At 36.9% G+C, this 22221-nt stretch overlaps 1 protein-coding gene across 4 annotated transcripts in view; it reads right to left on the bottom strand.

Annotated features, from left to right (window-relative positions):
• TBL1X (transducin beta like 1 X-linked) overlaps positions 1-22221 on the bottom strand; it is a 209692-nt gene that overhangs the window by 162319 nt on the left and 25152 nt on the right. Inside the window, exon 1 of one of the 4 annotated variants that reach the window (XR_003256435.1) lies at positions 21091-21110. The exons of 1 other annotated variant lie outside the window; for it this stretch is intronic. The gene's annotated coding sequence lies outside the window, so the exon portion shown is untranslated. Of the gene's footprint in view, positions 1-7024; positions 7044-21090; positions 21111-22221 lie in introns of those variants that run through there. 2 more of the 4 variants (XM_026084470.1, XM_026084473.1) reach the window with 2 other exon arrangements.

The following is a 22221-nucleotide window of genomic DNA, read 5'->3' as shown; positions in this document are numbered from 1 at the left end:
AGCTTTGGCAGCAGAAAGAATGCAACCCCTTATCTGCATCACCAACATGATATTTCAACATGTGCCTCAAAACACAGTTTTGGGAGGCAGGATGGTCCCTTCAGGGACCCCACAAGGGATGCAGCTGGGCAACTGCAGGCAGCCACACAATGAATGTTTGGTTGAGAAATTTCCACAGTATCTACAATCTATGTGCCCTGAACACCACAAAATGCTTCTCCGTATCCTATAAAAAGCATAAATGCCATAGGAAGGGCTGTGATTACAGAATACCGTATAGGAAGAATTGAGGATGGAGGACATTGTCCATATCTCATGTCTTTGCAATAGCAGAGAATTTCTTTAAAAACAGAAAACAGCAAGATAAGAACTTCTCCCAAATGATCACAGAAGTGGATCATGCATCCTACAACAGAAAAGAATAATAATGTCTATCATTGCGTGCCTATTTCCCCAGGGGCTGATGTTCATTGCCGATCCCAAATCTTGTAAACAGTTGAACTATGAATGCAAGAATAAGGGGGTGAGGGGGAACAAGTAAAGATAACTTGTTATTAAAGGGCAGTGGGAGAAGAAAAGCATTAAAAACATACTTCGCACCCACAAGCAACCACTGGAAACCCTGAAGCATGTTGTTAATGCCAAATAAACACAGTGAGAAAAAAAAAAAACAGTTTCATTCTCCCTTCAAGCCCCTCAGATACCTCAATACTTCAAATACTTGAAATCTAAAATCTCATCTTATAAGCTTAACTTTATGCCTTTATTCAGAAATAAAATCTCCTTCTGTAAAACTTACTAAACTCTAGCTTAAAACTATTTAGGTTCATTGCCCCACAGTCCTCCTCGTCTTGAAATGGTTGGAAATGTTCTTATAATTTCCTGTCTGCATTCATTTAGGATGCATTTAGAATATCAGCACCAGACAAAAATGGTTATTCTTTAGCTGAAACAGTTCTTCATTCCTGATGTTTATCCATAAATTTATTTACAATGAATTGCTGTATCCCTTCTCAACCTTCATTGCCTTAAGCTAAACAACAGAAGCTTTCTAACTCACTTTTTGAAAGATAATTACTCTATTCTTCTCATCAGCCTACTAGTCCTTCTTTGCACCTGTTCCAATTTAAGTCCATCTTTCTTGAATGTAAGTGAACAGTATTGTACACAATATTCCAAAGGAGGTCTCAAGAAGGCCTTGTAAAATGCTATCAGCATTTCTTTCTCTCTCTCCAAAAATATCATGTCTAATGCACTGCAGAGAGAAGCACATTAGCCTTTTCCACAGCTGCATCACACTGGTGGCTTAGAGCCATCTTAGTAGTATTATTATGGCACTTTACCTAATACAGGCTGCTACAGCCATTAAATCATCTGCACAACATCCTATGATGTTAATAGATATTTTACTCATTTTAGATATTTGCATATCAAGATAAAGATTAGAAGAACCTATTTGAGACCAGACATTGGGGCTCGCAGAGCTGAATTAGCAACTGAGACTTTCTGATTCTTAATCCTAAATATACACCTCCAAACATTAGCAGCAAACAGCTGAATTACACAGTGCACAGTAACAAGGGTACTCCAGTTACTCCATGCCAAATGCCTGTGCCTACACTCAAAAGACATTTCTAAACGGATGGTTACAGACAGTCACTTCTCTCCTCTACCACAGAATTGCATTAGCCAGCCAGAGAGATTATACCTAGAAAGGCTAAATGTCCACCCAGCTTGGAGTTGCGGTGGACTCACCACCACCTGCTCTTATCTGCATGCCCTCAGCTGGCACGGAAACTGCCTTTTTGTGGTGACCCCATCTAGACAAGCCTCTAGGTTTTAGGCCACCTCCTACACGCACTTGTTCTGAGTTGTCAGGGTAAAAACTGCTCTATTATCTCCACTTCTACCAAAGCTCTTGTTCACCCTGACAAATTCTCCTGAAAAATGTTTTCAAGATTCTGAATTTTTAATCCGAATGTTCTTCTTATTCTAAAATTTAGATGATAGCTAAATTCATGTTCCAAAAAAAAAAAAAATAAAAAAAAAATCTAAAAACGCAGCAGCACAAATTCAAAGAGTGATGATGGACAAAGGAGCTGACAGCTTTATGGTTCCTACACAACACAGGGTATTGTAGCTACTCAAATTATACTGTTAATTTTATAATAATTAAAAATCGGATGCTCTTAATACCAACTTATTCCCACTAACACAACCTATCTTTGGAAATATTTAGACTAGAATATGAACTCTAATAGAACTAGACAGAACATGAACTGATTTCCCTTAATGCTTAGAATCTCTTAATTGCCTCAAAAATGCTATCCTTGTTTTGCAGTCACATTCCAAAAAATACTTTTTCTTCCAAGCAACTAGCAGAGCCAGCACTTTCCACTCAGCTAGTACATGGCAGTCTTTTTCTTTTAATAAGGAAAGCATTCTAGTCAAACAACACACAACCACTTCTTCTAAGAAAATAAATATCCTAATTATATTTGAACTTAGTTTCTCTTTCTTCCCCCAGTATCACATGTACACCTTTAGAATTTCAGGTTAACTCCATATTATGGTCTGTCTTTCACAGATGAAATATTACTAGTTAGGGGAAAAGCTCACAAATATATAAGGCAGGTAAAATGAATTCTGCTAGGACCCAGAGATGCAAGGGTCAGTGCTAATAACAGCAGTGCACAAAAATGAAAGTGTGTAGCCGTGCAATGCCTCCAGCATTACCTCACAAAAACTGTAGACAAATATACTCACTACATCACTTCTACAAATTAAAGATAAATACCTTCCAGATATTTATGTTTCCAGAGAACTGTCATGCATCACAGAGGGCACAGAGCAGTAACACCTGCATTAGCATGACCTAGCATGTTACTGCTGGTCAGCTGAGCAGCTGTAACCAGCCAGTAGTGCACATTTAGCAGTTAGCAGTGGGAAAAAAGTAACTTCAAAGTGGCTTGAGTGCACGCCTTTTACTTTACAACTGAAGTGATGAAAACGCCAGCATACAACCAGTTACGACACTTCTGCCGATGACTGCATCTTATTAATCTGCAGTAACAGCCAGTATTTTATTAAGCTGCAGTAGCACAATTTGCCCCAGGCTGTAAAGATGGTTTTCTACCCCCTGTGCCACGTGCACTCATGAACTAGTTCTGAATGTTACAGTTTGGCCCTTTGCTTTCTGATGATGGAAAAGACTATGTTTCACTTAAATTGTAGATAAATACCAGGCACAATTCTGCTAAGCTTTTGATATAAGGTATGTCAATGTAAAATACATACGCTTTTGACTGAGTATACATTTGACTTATTCCAACAAAAAGCAAATAATTTGAAAGCTAGGACAATATCTTCTGATGCTTGCAGTTAGGATCTGGGTAAACAATATTTATATATTAATGCTTCAGAGTCCATAAATATTGTGAAAGAGATGCATATTTTTTATTTTCAATATGGAATCTGCATGCAGAAAACCAGCATGATTTCAAGATTTCGGAAGTGATTTTTACTGGAATGCAACCATCTGAACATCTTGCAAAAGTCCTGCCAGTGGAATCCACCCATATTCCTAGCTGGAAAGTACACACACCTAAATAGATGTGCAAATAAGGCATACAGCTTGTATGTATATAAATGCATACTACAAAATGTTGTATGTATAAATGCTAAAGGAAACACTGTAGTTTCCAAGCAGGCAGTGTTTCACAATTGACAACGTGGTAGCAGTCTTATTAAAAAGGACAAGAATTAAAGTGATTTACAGTAAATTACCCTTACTGGCCAGGGATGATGCACAGTTATGAGACTAAATTAAGGAAGTTTGCATTGCTGCCTCGTGGTGTTTGCTCTTTGAATTAATTTCTCAAGAATACTGAATTATCTATATCTGAGCACTGTTTATTTTTTGATGTTAGTATGAAACAAGCTTGTAAAGTCATAACACACTTCAGCAGATTTCATCATCATCAATACTTCCATTTCTAGTGAGCAAGTTCTGCCCCTCCTCACTGACTGACCAACAGCTCATCACTTTACCTTTTAATCTTTAGACTCTTATATACCAAAACTGTGAGAATAAGAAAAAAAATGTATAGGTCCAACACAGATCCTTGCCCATGTTTACGAGCCTAACTCCTTTCAAATTCAGAGAGTCTAAAGCACTTAAATGTGTTTATCTATATCACATACATTTGTCGCAAGATACTCTCCTCCATTAGTTAGAAAAGAGTATCTTGTGAGTGAGGCATTTGTATGACGTGAGAGAAGGTACTTTATAGGTGTGACACCGCGTATGGACTCAGCATATGCAAATGTCAAGTGAGATAATGACCCACATATCAGAAACATACAGTCTAGTTAATGCCCATAAAAAGGAAGGAAAAAACTACAATAGCACTTCTCAAAATGTTTTACAACTGAAATTTTACTGGGTTTGCTGGGGGCATCACTTCAGTTATATTTTTGGCTTGCATTTCTAAACTTTGATCAATTTACAGTAACTTTAAATTTGTTCAGAAGATCAAAAGCATAACACACAAGACCCAAATTACTTCCTTAGGTTTATTGTCTTGGATTTTCCATCAAAGCACCAGCACAGGTAATTAAGATTTCCGGACACTGCTCATGCCACACATAACCATTACAGTTCTAAATACCAAGTAATCAGTTTGCCACTCAGGCACTGAGCAGCTGACAATAAACTAGGTAACATGTCTTTTGTTAGGACATTCATGATATTCCAGTGAACTTATTCAGCATCACCAAAAAAGTTAATATCACAAATGACATTTGGCAAGGTTGCCACAGTCAAATCTTTGACCCATGTAGATCTAGCCTCTTAGGAACGCAATTCAGCTGAGTATAGGCTCAATATATTGAAAGTATAGGGGAGCTTCCAAAGAATAAAATACATAATTGAATAATTGAGATACAAAGTTACAGCTTTATTGAAAGATCAGCAGAAATACTTACACTACTCAAAAACAGAATAACTCCGAACACAAACTATCTGTCTGGACCTAAAAAAATACCTGCTGATGAAGTTTCAGCGAAATGGCACAGTATTTATTTTGCTAGTGCATGAGAGCCAAAGTTTTAAAATAGGCTAGTCTACCCATTTTATTTGCTTAAAATGAAAAGCATAAAGTATCATCATGGAAAAACCAAAACTTTCAAAATACAACTTGATATTATCCATGCAGGAGCTACTGATGAAAAAATAAAATAAAATTGAAGTTAATTTTATGGGAATTTTAATCTATGCATATTTTATTTAATATACTCCTGTAGTGCATGTCAGACTAAACAGACCAGTCAGGACCTCTGAAAATTAGTCTAGACACATGAAGAGACATATGCTGCATAATAAGAAAGACTTCTAAAAGGCTTTGAAAAGAAACACTCTGGAGAATTCTTATTGCTTCAGATAAATCACATAGGTGTGCTTTCTCCTAAAAATACTTCCTTATATAACATAAAAACGATTTTAAAGCTTAACTGTAGGACACCTTTACACTTCTGAGAGCCAGCAATTCTGTTCATGAAATTTCTTACTACATGCAGATGACTGACTATTCACCTCAACAATCTTCTCCATGTCAGGAAAAACACTTATCCGAGCAAGCGTCATGAATGCAGGAATATGTTTTTGGTTTGGAGTTACATATGGGTCAAACATCTATTCAGAAAAATATTGGTCTCAAAAGGCTATGCTATCCAGTTACAGCCACAGAAAGGAGATGAAAGATACTAGTTATTTACTTTAAGATCTCTGTGCCTTCATGATGAACAGGCACGCTAATGGCAGCCTACACCACAATTATCCTGAACACGAATATAAAAATAAAACAAGCGATGCCTTCTGAAAGAACTACAAATTCAGTGCAAGACACTAAAGCATCGTTTATGGGCATTATGTTCATTGAAAACAACTGTAAATAATTTAAGATGCTTGTATGCAGAAGAGAAGGGCTGAAGAAAGGAGAAATTCCTAATTCCCCTGAAACATCACCTGCACTAGCGGCTACTGGTTAGACATTGCTGTATGTCAGTCACACCAATCTCAGATACAGAGTAAATGCTAGAACACTAACATAGTAGCAAAAGATACTATAAAACCAGGTAAATATATTGTTTTCAGATAAATCCTGTTAAGGCAGCAAAAGGCAAATGTAAAAAAAGAGAAGACGACTGCACTCCAAATTCTTGCACTGCAGGAGACCCACACTAATTTCAACACATACAGAAGCACTGCAGTTTTTCAAAGAAAATGTAAAAGTAAAAGCAATTACCAATGAATTGATTTTTTTTTTCACTAAAATTACTTGTATTAGAGCCTTCAACTGAATATTTTTGGTGGGGTTTTTTTTTAGATTTTTTTTTCAGTTTTGAGTTCCCATCTTTTAAGTTTCGTCCTTTCAAAGAAGCAGAGGAAAGAGGAAGGAATCAAAATGCTTGAAAACCAAAAAAAAATAGAAAATTTAATCACAGGTTTAAAGTTTTTATCTTATTAATCCTAGGAAAAATAGATTTTTTTTTTTCAATCTTCAGCTATTTTTTCCTTTGCAGGGAGTATTTTCACATGTTGTCAAAGCATCCCTAATCAAAATATCTGCAACCTAACAGTCACAATGACCCAGCCCAATTTGAGGGAAAGTCAGGGTGGTTTTACTGGAGTGGAACGCCCAAGCAGAGACCCTAATTGTGCCTGCTAAAAAAAGCAAACCAAATAAAGAAAACCCCTTATTAAACTGCTGGTATTAGTGCTGGTATTATCGTATGACATTACAGTTGTAACTGTAATCCCTTTGAAACTAATAAGAGGATCATCTTCCCCTCAAAGAGTACGGGTACTGCAGCTGTGATTTTACCAGGCAAGTCGAAATGGAGAATTCCCCATGATCTGTGATGGCTGGCGTTCCACGCATTTTCATCAGTATTGCGTCAAAGCCTATGTCAGCTAAAACACTATTTAGAGCTGTTGCAGAACTCCACCAACTTGAGAATTCACCTTTTTCTTCCATGGCCCAGATTTATGTAGGACACTCTCACAAGCAGCCAGTTTCTCCAGTGACCTGCTCTGACACTTGGTCGTTGAGCCCTGCAAGACAATGTTTGCCAGGAAGAGTATCGAAAAGAAAATGCAGAATCAGTTAATGGTCATGAATGACGAATCGACAGTTTACTAGCAAAGGCATCCTCCCAGAAAATCAGGTGAGATTTTGAACATCATATAGGAAATGTGCACTGCTTTACATATTTCAGCACAACTGTTTGTCAAGACACAGTATGCATGTGTTTCTATGGGTCTAGCTTAATCCCAAATAGAAAGAGAAATATGATGTACTGGTAAATACAGTTAACACCAGGAGCTGCAGCATAGTGATTACAGACGTCAAAAAAATAATACTGATTCTGACCAATTGAGCCATCCTGACAAAAAAGCTTTTTTTTTCCTTTTTTTCAGGTCAGGCCTAGATAAGAGCATATCTTTTTCTCACAGCAACATAAATATTGCATTTGCTTTCCTATATTTAGCCATCCTGTGCACTAGTGATTAAATAAGCAGTCTGTGAAGAGTAATTTTCTTGCCCTTAAAATAGTATAAAAAATAAAGTAAATAAAACGTGGTGGAGAAGGGGAGGAGAGAAGATTTCCTCTTACAGTCATTTAATTCTTTGTTTCCTCTTTTCCTAGTACAAGCCTTGACAAAGTAGTATAATATTATCTCATCATTTTAAGTGCAGGTTCTCAGTTGTTTTGGTAATGAATTACATGCCAAGAGCTCAGGGAATCTTGGAAATTGAAATACACATGAGGTTTTTCACCCATCTTCTCTAATTAGCAACTCTTGATGGATCAACAGCATACAATTTCAGAACTGTGAGAGCCTAAAAGATACATACCTGACATGCTAACGTCAAGCAGGGCTACTGAAATTGCTAGCCCTCCAGGACAGAAACTAAAATATGACCTGATCCCTACATGCAGTTCAAGTAACAGATAACGGACAGATTTCAAAGGGAAGGGGGTAGCTGAAAACTCTTCCAGCTGTGTAGGACAACTGTGCTGAAGTGCAAGAACGCACATCTTGAACAAAACCGATAAAGCGCTATTGTCCTACCCTGGCCGTTCTCTGGCAGCACAGACAGGAATATATGGAAGTCAGGGCAGAGATCCCCTGTGCCACTAACCTTTCGCTACATTGCATTATCTAAGAAACATATCCTAGGGGTATAAATTAGAGCAAACCTTAGGCTGCTATGAGTTATGATGGCTAAAGAAACTGCACAGGAGTTTGCTAACTGGAGTCCTAGCTCCTTCTCTGTATGGCGCTTTTGCTTCTGTATCTAAGTAGGCCTCAACAACAGGAAAGAATCTTATGTAAATCACACTTATTTTAAAGGGGAGATTAAAGACAAAAAAAACCCTTGAAGAATGATACTCATTACGAACTACTATTAATTTGAAGGTCTATATTCAGAATACTGAAGTTTACATTGAAAAAGAAAACTAGTAAAATCACATTTTTTCTTATGAAGCTCTGCAAGTGAAGAAATAGCATGTCACCCAATTTTAATCTCCAGTTTTACTACATTACACTGGGAGGTTCTAATTTAATAATAATAATAAAAAAAACTGGTGCCAAATATCATTTCAGTAACTGCTGGAAGCTTGCTTGTATACAGAAGGCAACCTATCTTGGATTCCTCAGTGAAACAAAAATAGTTCTTCATTTAGTTGCTTCTCCAACTTTCAGTTTGCTAGTACTGCCCAGTATGGGGATGTTGTGTTTATTCTGGGGAGACGGCACTGTTCTCTCACCACGAGTAACTCCTCTCCAGGACAACAACCTGCAGCAGCCGGTGGGGGCAGCTGAACAGCGATCACTGTGGCAAAGTGTTCCCACATCAAGATTTCTCTACAGCTTAGGAGAGAGAGAGAGGTTTGAAGTATTCCCACACCTCTATTAGTGAGCAGCAGAAAAAAGGTGCTTGTCTGTACGTCATCCACCCTGGGGCCTACCCAGAAGCTCCAGCACATTCACCCAGGTTGCCTTGTTGAGGAAATCAATGCGAAAGAGCTGGTGGTGCCTGTTTGGTTCCCGTCAAATACAGCATCATGTCATAGCTGGTTTATGTATCTGAGTACCACCTCATTGCTTGAAAATCCTGGATCCACTCTTGGATCCACGGATTTAAATGAAATTGCAGGAATTCCCTTTCCTTATAATCAATGCTTGCATGCTCTGTTTACTTAAATCTTCATTCCTGTGTTCTTCCTAAATAAACATCCCTTTTTGTGTCTAACTTCTCAATTGTCTTTCAGTTCAGCACCACGATTTCCTGCTCCTTGCCAGCAGGAATCATTCTTGCTGCCCACTGTTTGAAGTTTCCATCACAACTCTACACTCAAAGCAAGCATTACTGAAGTACATTTGATCTGCTGAAGAAATAATCCTCCTGGTCCTTTTGAGTTACTGAGCATAAGCTCTGCCGTCGGAGGTGACCACATCTTATATCTACTTTCTGAAACTTACTGATTATTCAGATGCACCAATATCCACTATAAGAAGTCAAAATCTGAACTGCAGGTTTTATTTCAAATATAAAAAAAACCCAAAACATTTTTTTCAGGACTTTCATCTAGACATGACAGAAAACAGTGTCCACAGGTATCTTATATTAGGTTAATGAGCTCTCTGCCCTATTTCCATTTTAGTGTCTGATCGTCAGCAACAACAAGAGCTTCACCAGAGAAAAATACCGAGAAATTTTAAGAAATATCTCAGAGCTGAAAATTTCAAAGGAACTCTTTGTTAATGAGGGTTACTTACACGAATGAAACCATAATATATTCAGAAGGCAGGAGAGAAGGAAAAAGCATGCACAGACTCTGAATACCTCTCAGTCAGAAACACCAATTAAAATTATTTCATGAATGCAAATGGACCTATACAATAAAGTCTTAGAAACAAACTGTTATTGGCAAAACACCAATCCACCAATTGCAATACCAAAATACACATTTGTGCTGTGTATTTTTAATACATCAAACACTGAACTGAATTGTATAGCCCACCAAAAAACCCCAATTAGAATAAATATCAGCTATGTAGTTGCAAGTGGCAGATGAACATAGACTGAACAGACATGGATTTGAATTTGTCTAGAAAAGTCCTTCTCCTGCCTTTTTATGACTGCTTATGTTCAGAGGCAATAAATATTGAAATATCATTATAAAAAGTCAATATTTAATTGACAGTTATGAAATCATATTCCTATGAGACAAAATAATTCTGTCCTTCTGGCATGGCAAATGGTTAGTTACTAGCCAACGCACAGAGCACCAGCGGAACGCTCAACAAAATTTCAAATAATATAATTCTGCTTCAGTGAGAATCTAGAAACAAAAAAAAGGATATTTAACAAGCTCCGTAGGATTTATTACTTTCAAGATGTTACTCTAATTTGCAAGATATAATCAGTTTTCCAAAGAACGATGTTAAAATGTAATAAAGGATCCAGATCTGATTCCTAAGAAGCTCCTTCCATTTAATCATAAAAACAAGATAAATCCATTTTACCAAAAATGAAAAGATGGACTAGGCAGATAGGAAACAAATCAGTAAAGTACAGACATCAGAAACTAAAGAATGAGATGGCACACAAATACTGCGGTTGACAGAGATAAATCTGACAGATAAATTCAGAAGAATTAGAACTGACACTAAAAGTAAGGTTTGAGCAGAAGCTAGTACCAGTGCACAACAGGAAGACTGAAGAAGAGATGTTTCAGACTTGTCTCCGCTTTGAAAATCCCCTAGCTTTATTCATTTGTGTCACCACTTCATCATCATTTTTAAAACAGCGTGTTTCAGAAAATACTATGTTCCTATAAACTGGGATTTTGAGAACCAATAATATTTGCATTGCCCGACAGTGCATTCTGAAAAATAACAATATTGCAGCATTCCCATGAAGTATCACAAATATCAAGTTCAAAAGAGACCTTATACAACAAGCAAATGCAGTATTTGCTGTGAACACAAACTTACTTTCTGGCCAGGGATAACACTATAGCTTCCCTGTAGCTTAAAATAAGGTACACCTGCCCTATCAGAAAAGGGTGAATTTTTCTTCATAAGTGCTAAGTAAATCAGGAGTATCATACAAATTAATTGTTAATGATTTGAGAAGCTGTCCCACTTTCTTTCCTGTTGGGAGAGAAACAACGTCTTAGATGAAGTTGCTGCTGCTAATGGTTGCCAAAGAGCTGTTTTTCCTTCATCTAAAGACCACTCAAAAGAATCATCCTTCAGCCACCCCTTTTCCCACTGGACTTTCAGAGGCAATAGCACACATCAGCCATTTTCACTCCCTTTAAACATGAAGTAGGGCTAATTATTCTTATATGGCTTAAAAAGCAACAGGAGGGCAAAAAATAACAAAGCAAAGAAGTTACCAACAAGTTAGGCAAATTCAAAAAGGTCTTTCTTTTAGTATCCGTAGCCATTGCATGGCTGGCTACCCTAACTTCCAACTCACTTGGTCATTCAGTAACACACTATACTGCCTACGGATGAAATAGTAAAAGATTAAACATCTAAAACACAGTTCCCCACAATGACAAATGCAGTCAGATGTTGAAGGGAGATGAAGGGACGGGAAACTGAGAAAGTCCCATTAACAATTAGCCAGCAAAAGGGGAAAACCATCAGTGCATATGAAAAAAAAAGAGAGGAAAAAAATAGAAATTTATGTTGATGCACGTGATGCGATAACAAATGAAAGTTATATATTCAGCATTTTCTACCTCATCCTACAACACCACCATTCCGTCACAAGCAACGAGGTATCATCAAACTCTCCAATTCTGCATACAGGAGGGACTAATTAAGATGGTACTGCGTAATCTGTGTGATTTCCCAGGCCAAAACAAGTATTTCTATATAAGACAGTTTCTTCAACTACCCTTCAGGTGAAGGACCTATTTATGCATCTCTTTGCATATAGCTAGTTGCAATATGATCAGGTGACTTAAAGCAACACAACATAAATTTTATTTATCAGTTAAGAGTCCAAAAACCTGCACAATAGCATTATTGTGTACACTAGAAAACAAACATGTCTCATAAAAGTTAATGAACTCCTCCCCAACTACCTCAGCTTTTTATTTGAAGCAACAGGCCTCTAATCATTACAATAATTCAGTCTCAGAAGAAAAAAAAAAGACAAACCCAACAAAAAGCCACATGTGCTAAGATTTTTACACAGTGAAATTGCTTCCTTTCTCAGAGTTAGTCTTAATTCAGTCAGAAATACTGTTTCACTACAACAAGCTGCAAATTACTTCCAGCATGATCATAACAGGTAAGAATTATGTTAAACCATATTCTCAGCTGAAGGCCTAGCCTTTCTTTAAACTATGTCATGACTCTCAAAACAAGGTAACCAGTCCAATATACATGTTGATATTTTACATTAAAAGTGAATCACACTGTAAACCAAATATCACAGAAACATAGGTCAACAGTGACTTGGCAAAGACTTAAGATTGTTGCAATGTTTCCTCATTTGAAATATAGAAGAATGTTGTAATTTAAGTGTGAAGAATACTTCTGTGAAGAAGAATGAGACAGGGTTAGTACACTAACACTTACGCAAATATTGTATTTGATGAGAAGGCAGAAAATGAGGTTAAAACCTGTGAGGTTATTACTTTTTAGAAAGTTAAGCAATAAGAGAATACAGAAGAAAAAATTTCTTGCATGGCTCAGTCTAGGGTGTTTATGCATGTCTTTATATAGATGTGTGTGTGCATGCACGTGTATGTATCTACACATGCATGTGTGTTTGTGTGTGTGTGTGTGTGTGTGTGTGTGTGTGTGTATAAAAAAAACACTGCTGGATAATCACTGAAAATACAAGCTATCTTTTTTGTGTGAGAGCTAAGTAGATAGTACTAGTATCCAAGGCCTTGGATACATACTTTGAAGATTAAGAAAAAGAAATGAGATGCTCGAAAACATAATGTCAAAGTACAAGATTGTGCCCTCCCACTCTCTAACACTCTAAAAAGGTAGAAGGAATAAACAAAAAAATTTAAATATTTACAGTACATTTGGCAGAAACACATGAACTTCTATACTAAAAAAATAAAAAATAAAAAAAACAGTCTAACACACACAGTATACCAAATAAAATAGACTTTACTTAGGAGGTCACAGAAAAATAAATAATATACCTGAAAGTTCATTATTTATTTGTGAGAATGGCATTACACATTTTGTCCAGTCTTTAACCTCGGGAGCTCAGAGACAGATTGACTGGCCCCTTCCCAGACACCCCGCCCATCCCTCCCTCCCATTGCTTTCCACAGGAGAAAGGCATCCAACGGCAGTAGTGGCAGAGCCGCGGCGAGGTGGCCCAGAGAACTTCAGGCGGACACATCCACTCCCTGGGCAATTCCCAGGGCAGGCCCAGTGCAAGGCGGAGAGGGAAGATGGGGAGAAGAAAGAGGAAGGCCACCTAACCTAAAATGATTAATTCAGGTTAAAACATTAAGGAGAAATAAAAAGGTAATGAAGAGTATGTTTCCAGTCAGCAGTCTGAATTGAAACTATTACAGAATCCCAAGGTTGAAACTGAATTGAAACTGAAACAAATGCTTTAAAATCCAAATTGGCCTGTGTTCCTCAAGGCTTTTTCAGCTCAATTAACTGACCACCTCAAATACAAAGGCAAATATAAAGGAAAGCATATTGAGGAGAGATGTAGCCATGGGGTTTAACAACTGGAAAAGTGAGAGCTTTATATACTGCATCTAATGCAGTTAACTGGGGATTGCCACCACAGAGGCAGTTCCAGCTCCCCTCCCGCTCCCAGCTAGAAATCGGCTCTTCCTCACTTGCATCACCCTGTTCCTCTGTGACAGCATCACTGTGGCTGCAGTGCAGGGGCGTGGGGAAGGGAGGAGAGAAGGGCAAGGCAGATCAATCAGTCTAACAGAAAACCACCTGCTGCCCACTCACTACCTTTCTGTTGGAACAACTTCTTCATCTGACTCTCTACGGCGCTGCGCGATCACCAGATCTTGTACGCAAAAGTCACAGAGAAGAGGGTTGCAATAATGTTCCTTCTGGTAACAGCCTACAGTTACAGCAGGTTCAGAGACACGTGAAATCACAGACCAAGATCACACACTGTGTGATCTCTGCACTGTGGAGGCTAGTACACCTTCAGTCCAAAACTAGAGATCAAACCTTGCGGGCTTCGATGTTTCCCTCTGCCTGGTTCTAAGTGGTTTCTCCTGCAGCACGTGAGCTTTTCACGGGTCACTCTTCAAAGTCATTTAATGTTTTCCCCAACAGCAAAAAGAGCCTCATCGTTCACATGACGTGTGTTGAACCAGTTTGTGAGGGACAAGTACCTAAATTTTGAGATGATGCAACACCTACATGAGAAGGGGCCTGAATATATCATCTGGATAGAAGGAAACTCTCTAATTAAACCTTCTAATCAGAAGGAAAAAAAAGTACCAGTGACTAAATTATACTCTGAACTTTATTTTTAAAAAAGGGAGATAATTTAATTTTAAAAAGTCACTTGCAGATCTTTGATCACTGATTTGATATCCCCGACAACATAATTATATGAAAATTTAATTAAATCTTTAAATTAGGTGTAGATCAATTAAAGTCCCTGGGTTTGGTCAGAAGGTTGCTAAGGGAGGTCCTCTAGGATTTACTTTATCATTGTTCTATAAAAATATTATTCCAAAATTCTTCAAGAATCTCTATTTTGGTGACTTACATCAGAAATTCTTTCTTGGATTCACTTCAGAGTAGAGTATTTCATTTGGACCTATTTCTATTTTATCTTCTGGGAGGTTGATAGGGCAATTCTTTTGTGGATAAAAGGTATTTGTATTTTTAACTAAGGCAGTGAGATACACTAAATTTTAGGATAGCAAGTAAAAACTATGCTGTCCATATATTCCTCCATGCCTTAAAAACTGTTCTTTTAACAGCATGATAAAAACCTTATATAATGAATAAAGCTCTGAAGCAAAACTGCATTACCTGTTAAGAGACATTGGTTTCACAGTACTCCCTATTGAAGGAGAGCATTTAAAAAAAATTCTCTGTCAACTTGACAATAGTTGAGACCACTGTAAGACTTGGAAAGTGTCTTCATTCCTATTTTCATTGAGAATGTTTTCTGTCATATTTTCATTGAGCTGTCTTCTTGTTAAATTATCCAAATAAGGGACACGGAGTAAAAAGAATGACATAAGTGGTGCATAACTACAGCTTAACATTGGTATCTGACCTCCCAAGGATGTAAGAAAATAGTTTATGTGAATCATACTGCTATTTTTGATAAAAACATGATTCATATCTTTCCTGGAGAATATATAGGAGTAAGGTGCTTTGCTTCCAACTTTACCGGAGCTGGGATGCTCGATCTTGCCTCCCCAGTGAACCACAGCTCTAAATTCAACTGCGATTGTTGAAAGTTTAGCCACGGAAAGGAGTTGAACCTAATATTGGTTTCCAGAGGCTCAGCCTTCACAATAGTAACAAATTTTCTTTAAGATAATTATTAGTGAGTGTAACATGTTCTTCAGTTAACATCGTGAAATATAACTTTGTAGAATTACTTCTGTAAAGGTTTAAATACAGGATTTACAAAATACCTTGCAGAATATCCTAACAAAGTCGGTAACTTCTGAGGTCACCTATGTGGTTCCTGTCATTCCAGATAGACACTTGCGAGTTTCCTGAGAGCCAGGTCAGAGGCTTCGGGAAAGTTACAACATACGTTGTACCAGCGGTCTCTGACTACACACGTTCCCACACACAGCTAATCCCATTCAGTGCGAAGGCATGCATTAAGAATTTTTAAGACTAGGGCCACAGACAGTAGAGTTACAACTCTCACAAGCATGACTGATTAAACATAGCCCTTGCTGATTTTACTTGAGGGAAAAAAAAAAAAAACTGTGGCAATTTTTAGTTTAATCTTTCACACATGTATTTGCATAATTGTTAAGATTAGAGGACAGCAATAGCAGTTGCCTAGCTGTGAACTCATACAAACATCTTTTTCAAGTGGTTTAATTATGAACATTTTCTAGAGACATACTAAGATATTAGAAGTGCTGCATTATCACTGCTGTGAAAATCCTTCCTATCATCAGACAGGTTTTCATTGTCATCCTGTTGGTCCTATTTCCTTTTTGCCTGGAATTCTGCAAGGATGTTCTCTCACAAAAAGATACTTTATTTACTTTTCATAATGAAGAACTAATTGGGAAAAGCTAGACCTCAAAAATGTATAAGATCAGGTTAGACTAGAAACACAATGTTTGTTTTATCAAGTGATCTTAGTTTTGCTCCAATGGATGAGATAAACAGGGTTTTTCTATTGGCCTGACAGATTTTATAAATTCCAGCAGCTTGTATGAATTTCAGTGTGTTTGGACAAAACAGCCAACATTCATCTAACTGCCTAGAAATTTTACGTAGCATTGTTTTAGAGTGCTAATTTCAGAAAATGTATATAACTTATTTTCAAGAAAGGTTCTGAGTATCCTGCTTCTAAAAGGCATTTTTAACAAGAGATAACTGGACTTTCAAAGATCAAGAGACAAATATTAGTAGCTGTTTTTTTCGAGTTTTTTTTTTTTTAAGTCCTATCTGTTTCTATCTTCATTTGTCTACAGCTGAAAATACCACTGTAACTATGAAGCATACCTATCTCAAACAAAAACATAACTGACTGATAACTTTAAAGGTAAAAGAAGCAGTATGATGTTACCTAAATAGACAGATATTTTTTCTACCTTAACCAAAGTGAAATGCAATTCTCATCATCAGTGAACAAATAGACTGTATGTAAAAATTACATTTGGGGTCAGATTCATTAAAACATTGAAAGATGTTCTTACTTAACATTAAGCATGTGCACAAGTCTTTCTCTTGGAATACGCTAGTCAAATATATAAAAATCATTAAACTTTCTTAAAAAAAATGCATTTTAGTTTTCTTCTACCATCTTTTGATTTTTGAACTCTTCCTGCACTTCTGTAATACACACAGCAGTTACAGGGCTGCCATTTTATAGAGTACAGTAATTTTGCTTCCTGCTGCAGCTGTACTCTCTGGCTACATAGCAGTGCAGAAGAGTTCTTGGCTATTCCACAAACTTCTCATTAGGTATCCCTTTTGCCAGCCTTACATTTGCCTGCACCTTGCCTCAGCAACTAATTATACTCACATGCGTCTCTTGCCTCTCAAACCATTTTTGTTCCTCCTGGTATGCCAATGTCTTGTCCCCAAGCCCCTTTTTTTAGGTCAAGGACAGATGAAGTAAGGCCAACTTCTCCCTCTTGCTAGATTTGGAAGACGCAGGTGAGGCATACCACAGGTCCAAGGGTTGTTTATCCCCCTTCTCCTCTGCCCACAATCAGGCCTGAAGAGACAAGGATGGGATGGGGAGAAGAGGAGGGAGAAGAAGTGAAGAAACTTGTTTCTCATAAAAGAGCAAGAACTCAATTTTCCTCAGTAGCTTAGACTGTTTTTTCTCCTTTTAGTCAGTGGACAAATGGGACATAACAGCCAAATCAGAGAGATGTTTTCACCCCTCTTTGCTCCCTCTGTAGGGATGAGTGAAATTCATGAGAAGACTCAAGTTTCTTGTACCATGGCAAGACTGCTGGCTTCTGCAAAGGACCAAACTGGACAATTAGCCAAGATGGCAAGACTGATTTCCATGCAAGATGTTTCAGTGCGCTACACATTTTACTCAGCTGATTTCTGGGCTCAGGGATTGAAAACAACCTGATATAAGCATATTTCTTTTTGGTGCGGTAGTATGTCTTCATTCAAAAACCCATTTGTGGTAGTACATCTTAATTTAAAAACCCATTTGTGAAAAGACTGCAAAAATATAGCAAAAAGATCTTCACACATACAACATGTAGTAAGTAGCCTTTTTACGCGTAAATCAAAAGATTGGTAAGATCAGGTTCTTGCTGAGCACTTGTTCTATCAGCAACACTTCTCTCTAGCACTCAGAGGATGCTGTAGTGTTGAGATTGTATGTCTTCAGTTGCACTTTTATTATTATTACTGTGCAAGGATGTGTGCATGGCATGTTATCCTCCATTTTGCGCTGCATGGGTCTAGTGTACAAGAAGCTATAGGCTTCTGTAATAGCTAGGATCTGATGGCCTATGTTATGGAATACTTAATAATACTTTCAAAGTCAAAAATGAGTATTATATGCTATGAGATTTTTACATGTTATCATGATCATAGGGATTTTACGATATTAAGTCAAATAATTGTTTCTATTGATACAGTTCATGTATGACAGAATATGAGTTTATATTCAGTAGTATGTCACAGATGTGTTCTGGAATAAGGATATGTTTTAGAGACCTTATTTTGGACTAACAGACCCTAGCAAGCAAAATTTTATGATTCTTTGTCATTGCTACATTATGTTATTTTTTAATAAGTTCTCTTGTTATATTAGCTGTCTATGTTTTAACAGGACCATATGCTAGAAGGAGCAGACAAATTTGCAAACAACCAGGAATAATTTTCCTAGTGATTCCAGATAACTGAACTGCACATACACAACCAGCAAGGATGAATGGCCTAAAGCCACTTCCAGAATTAATATGGTTCACTGTTCAATCCACTGGGCACAGATAATAGCGTGCATGAGACCAGACAAACAAAATTAGAAACCAGGGTTTTGGGGTTTTTTTGTTTTGTTTTTTTTTTTTAATTACTGCCTACAGCAATAACATCCACAGCTTTGTGAAAGCTAAGCATATAATAAAATACAATCTATTCTTCTTCACTGTCTCTTTGTAACACATCCTAAAATGCAGGAGACATGGAAATCACAAGACAGCTTTATTTCCTTATGAACACTTATCTATAGCACTCATAAATGTACCAAGAGGCTCCATGATATCTCAGTCTGTAATGGAAGCAGATAAGTCTTAGGAAAAAGGTATAAAGATGGATAGTGTGTGGTACCTTTTGCTGCCAGGAATATTTTATTTTTGTTTTCAATATAAATACAGAAGTAGTTATTCAATGTCCATCAAAATGAGAAACCATTTTGACAGTAAAACAATTAGAAGTAGATCTGGTTAGGAATTTTGACAGAAGAACATTTCCCATCAATACCTACGAAAATGAATGTTTTTTGTAACACACCAAGGAACATATCCTGCAGAAATTTGATGGAAGAAATGCAAAAATAATTGAAACTGATAATGTGTGTGAAAAAGAAGCATTTTGGTTGTCTCATTTTTAGGGCTGAGTTTTGGAATATCAGCTTTACATTTCAATTCGTAAAATAAAAAAAGAAAACAAAAGAAAATGTTAGCATTCCCTGTGGAATGAAAATTTCTATGTCTGACCTAGATGAAAAAGTTTCTGAATACTTTGGATAAAAATGCACCTAAATTTTAGAATAAAGGGGGTGGTGGTGGGAGGATGGGGAGGCGTTTATTGTCCCTGGCCCCATCCCTTGACTCCTCCAATAAAGGAGGGGAAGTAATTCACTGGCAATACTCTACAAAAAAACAAAACAAAACAAAACAAAAAAAACCCAAAACAAAAAAACAGGATTTCATCTCCAAGCACTCTGAAATTCAGGATAGAGGTCTTCAAGAAAACAACTCAGTTAAAATGGGATTCATTTCATCTTTGGGGATAGCTAGCTGACAGGGGCAAAATTAAGAGTAACATCTAAATTTTGACCCAGAAAGCACTAACAAGGAAAATGCAGGAAAAAGTACACAAGAGGAGGGAAGACAAAAATAATATATGATGCAGTATCAATGGGTCCTGCCATTTTCTTCATATACTGCTATAAATCATGGGAGAGGTTCAGAAGGTACATCACCTTCCCTCCTCCCCGGCACTCATCTCACAAAAGGAGGCAGACTAAAACAGACAGGTTAGTGCTGAACAGGAGAAGTAGGATACAAGTTAAATAGTCCACATCAAAATATATCTTCATGTGACAAGTTTTGTTTTAAATACACATAACAAAATGAATTATTTATATGCAAAACTGCTGCAGTCTTAGAACATAAAAAAGGGGGGGGAGGGGCACCAAGATTCCTTTTTTTTTTTTTTCCCCCCTCCTTCAATTAATGATACAAGTTATATATAACCTCCCCAGTATCACTCAATTTCAAAATCTGTTTTTTTGCTTGTATTGTTCAGGTGGAAAAATATACTCCTGAGTGGAAAAAAAAAGCTACATTAATTCAGAAGCATTATGCAATTGAATACGGCATTTTAGAAGAGAAATACTTGTGCAACCACAACCATAAATGTATTTACATGATCCGCCTCTATTATTTATAATAGTAATGAGCATTTACTGTACACAGGCACATAACATGCACAACATTTAGAACAAAATTCAGTCAAGTCCTAAAGAACTCCTATATACCCAACCATGCACTATCTATACGTCACTGAGAAATAATTTTGCTTGTTCACATCATACAACAAGATTGTGACCTTCACTTTTTTTTTTTTTTTTTTAAAGTAACAACAACTAAACAAGAAAAAGGAAGCTGTGCTTCACCTGGCATGAGTTAGAAAGGCTCTGCGCAATGACATTATTCTGACACAGTAACGCAGTTAGCTCAGGTTTAATCAACCATAACTTCTATGTCAGAGTGCAGGGCAGAGCCCACTAACTTCAGCACTGAATTGGACTGTCTGCCTAACACTTGTTATAAACATGTGATCTCAATATTCTTGTAACTTGAAAGGCTATTACCACTCATAAATTTCTTTGAACACTCTTGCTGTAATTTTAAGAATTCAAAAGAGGCTGAAGGCAGGACCTGGCATTATTTGTTTGTTGATATCATAAACAATCCAAGGTTTTCAACCCTCCTAACATTAATAGCTCCAAGAATTCATGTATATGCACACTGCATTGGGATTAGTGGGTTTAACTTCTTGTCATGCATCTGCTGGGACAGTGAAAGGCTTGAGGGTTCTGGCATTAAAAGACTGACCTAATTAAGGCTGATTCACTCTTCCCAGGTAGAGAGTATCCAAGTTCTGAAGCACCACACCCCATCATATCATGAGGGTGGAAGCAGACTGGATCTTTGGAACATCTGCTAACAAGTTTATACCTGAAAAATAATGGGTTTGACATAGGATAGCAAGTACTCAGACATCCTTGAGAAAATTCAAATAGACAATTAATCAAGCTCTGTTTAGATAAATATGTATTTATGTACTAATATGAAAATTGCTTACATATAAACTTTCAGATCTTATTTCCATGCCTTGTCCCTTTGGTTCCAGTCAATTATTTTCATATTTTTGGGTTTCAGTTATAATTTTCCTGCATTATGTAACCATAAACAGATTGCTTGAATACACTACATTGTGTTGCATTAATTTAGTTTCTTATTTGACTCCTGTCACTTAAACAGGAGAAGTCAGTGCATAATGAATACTTATGCAAAATCTACAATATAGTTGATAATTTAGAGGCTGTATTACTACTTCTTTTAATATATATTTTAATAGTAAGACACTGCAGTAAGTCTCTAACATCAGCATCTGGCACTTCTTAATAAAAAAAATCTCTTTTAATTTCCATTTATGTATAAATTCTACAGAAATGACACATCCATTTATATATATAGACTGGGTGATACACTGATTTCATTATAAGTAAGAGGATGCATTTTTTAAAGTTAAGAGCAGAACTACATGGTCTTCCTTGAGTACACTTCCAATAGGTTTTACTCTACCACATACTTCTGGACTTTGCAGTCATTCGCTGTGATCTGCTATAGTCCATATCAGTCCTACATGTCTTAATTTTTCTGAGTAACCCACATATATTGGTATATATGTTTGTCATTAGACTATTAAATAAAGTATTTGAATATATTTTTCACTATTCATGCTACTGTCTACTTTTTGCAGTTATCATATCAGATAATTATCAAAACCTTTGGTTTTCACTTTTATGTTAGTTTCCATTGAATGTCATTCTTCGGATGACTGTTACGAATATAATTCCTCAAGATCAGAGCTCAAATAACAAAAGCAAATTCTCTCATTAAAAAAAAAGAACTGCATTACCTAGAATTTGGAAAGTTCACAGAACCATTTCAACTAAGAAC

The sequence above is a fragment of the Apteryx rowi genome, unplaced genomic scaffold (genome assembly GCF_003343035.1).
Source record: "Apteryx rowi isolate R43461 unplaced genomic scaffold, aptRow1 scaffold_640, whole genome shotgun sequence".
NCBI lineage: Eukaryota > Metazoa > Chordata > Aves > Apterygiformes > Apterygidae > Apteryx > Apteryx rowi.
This window is presented reverse-complemented; position numbering and strand designations above follow the sequence as displayed.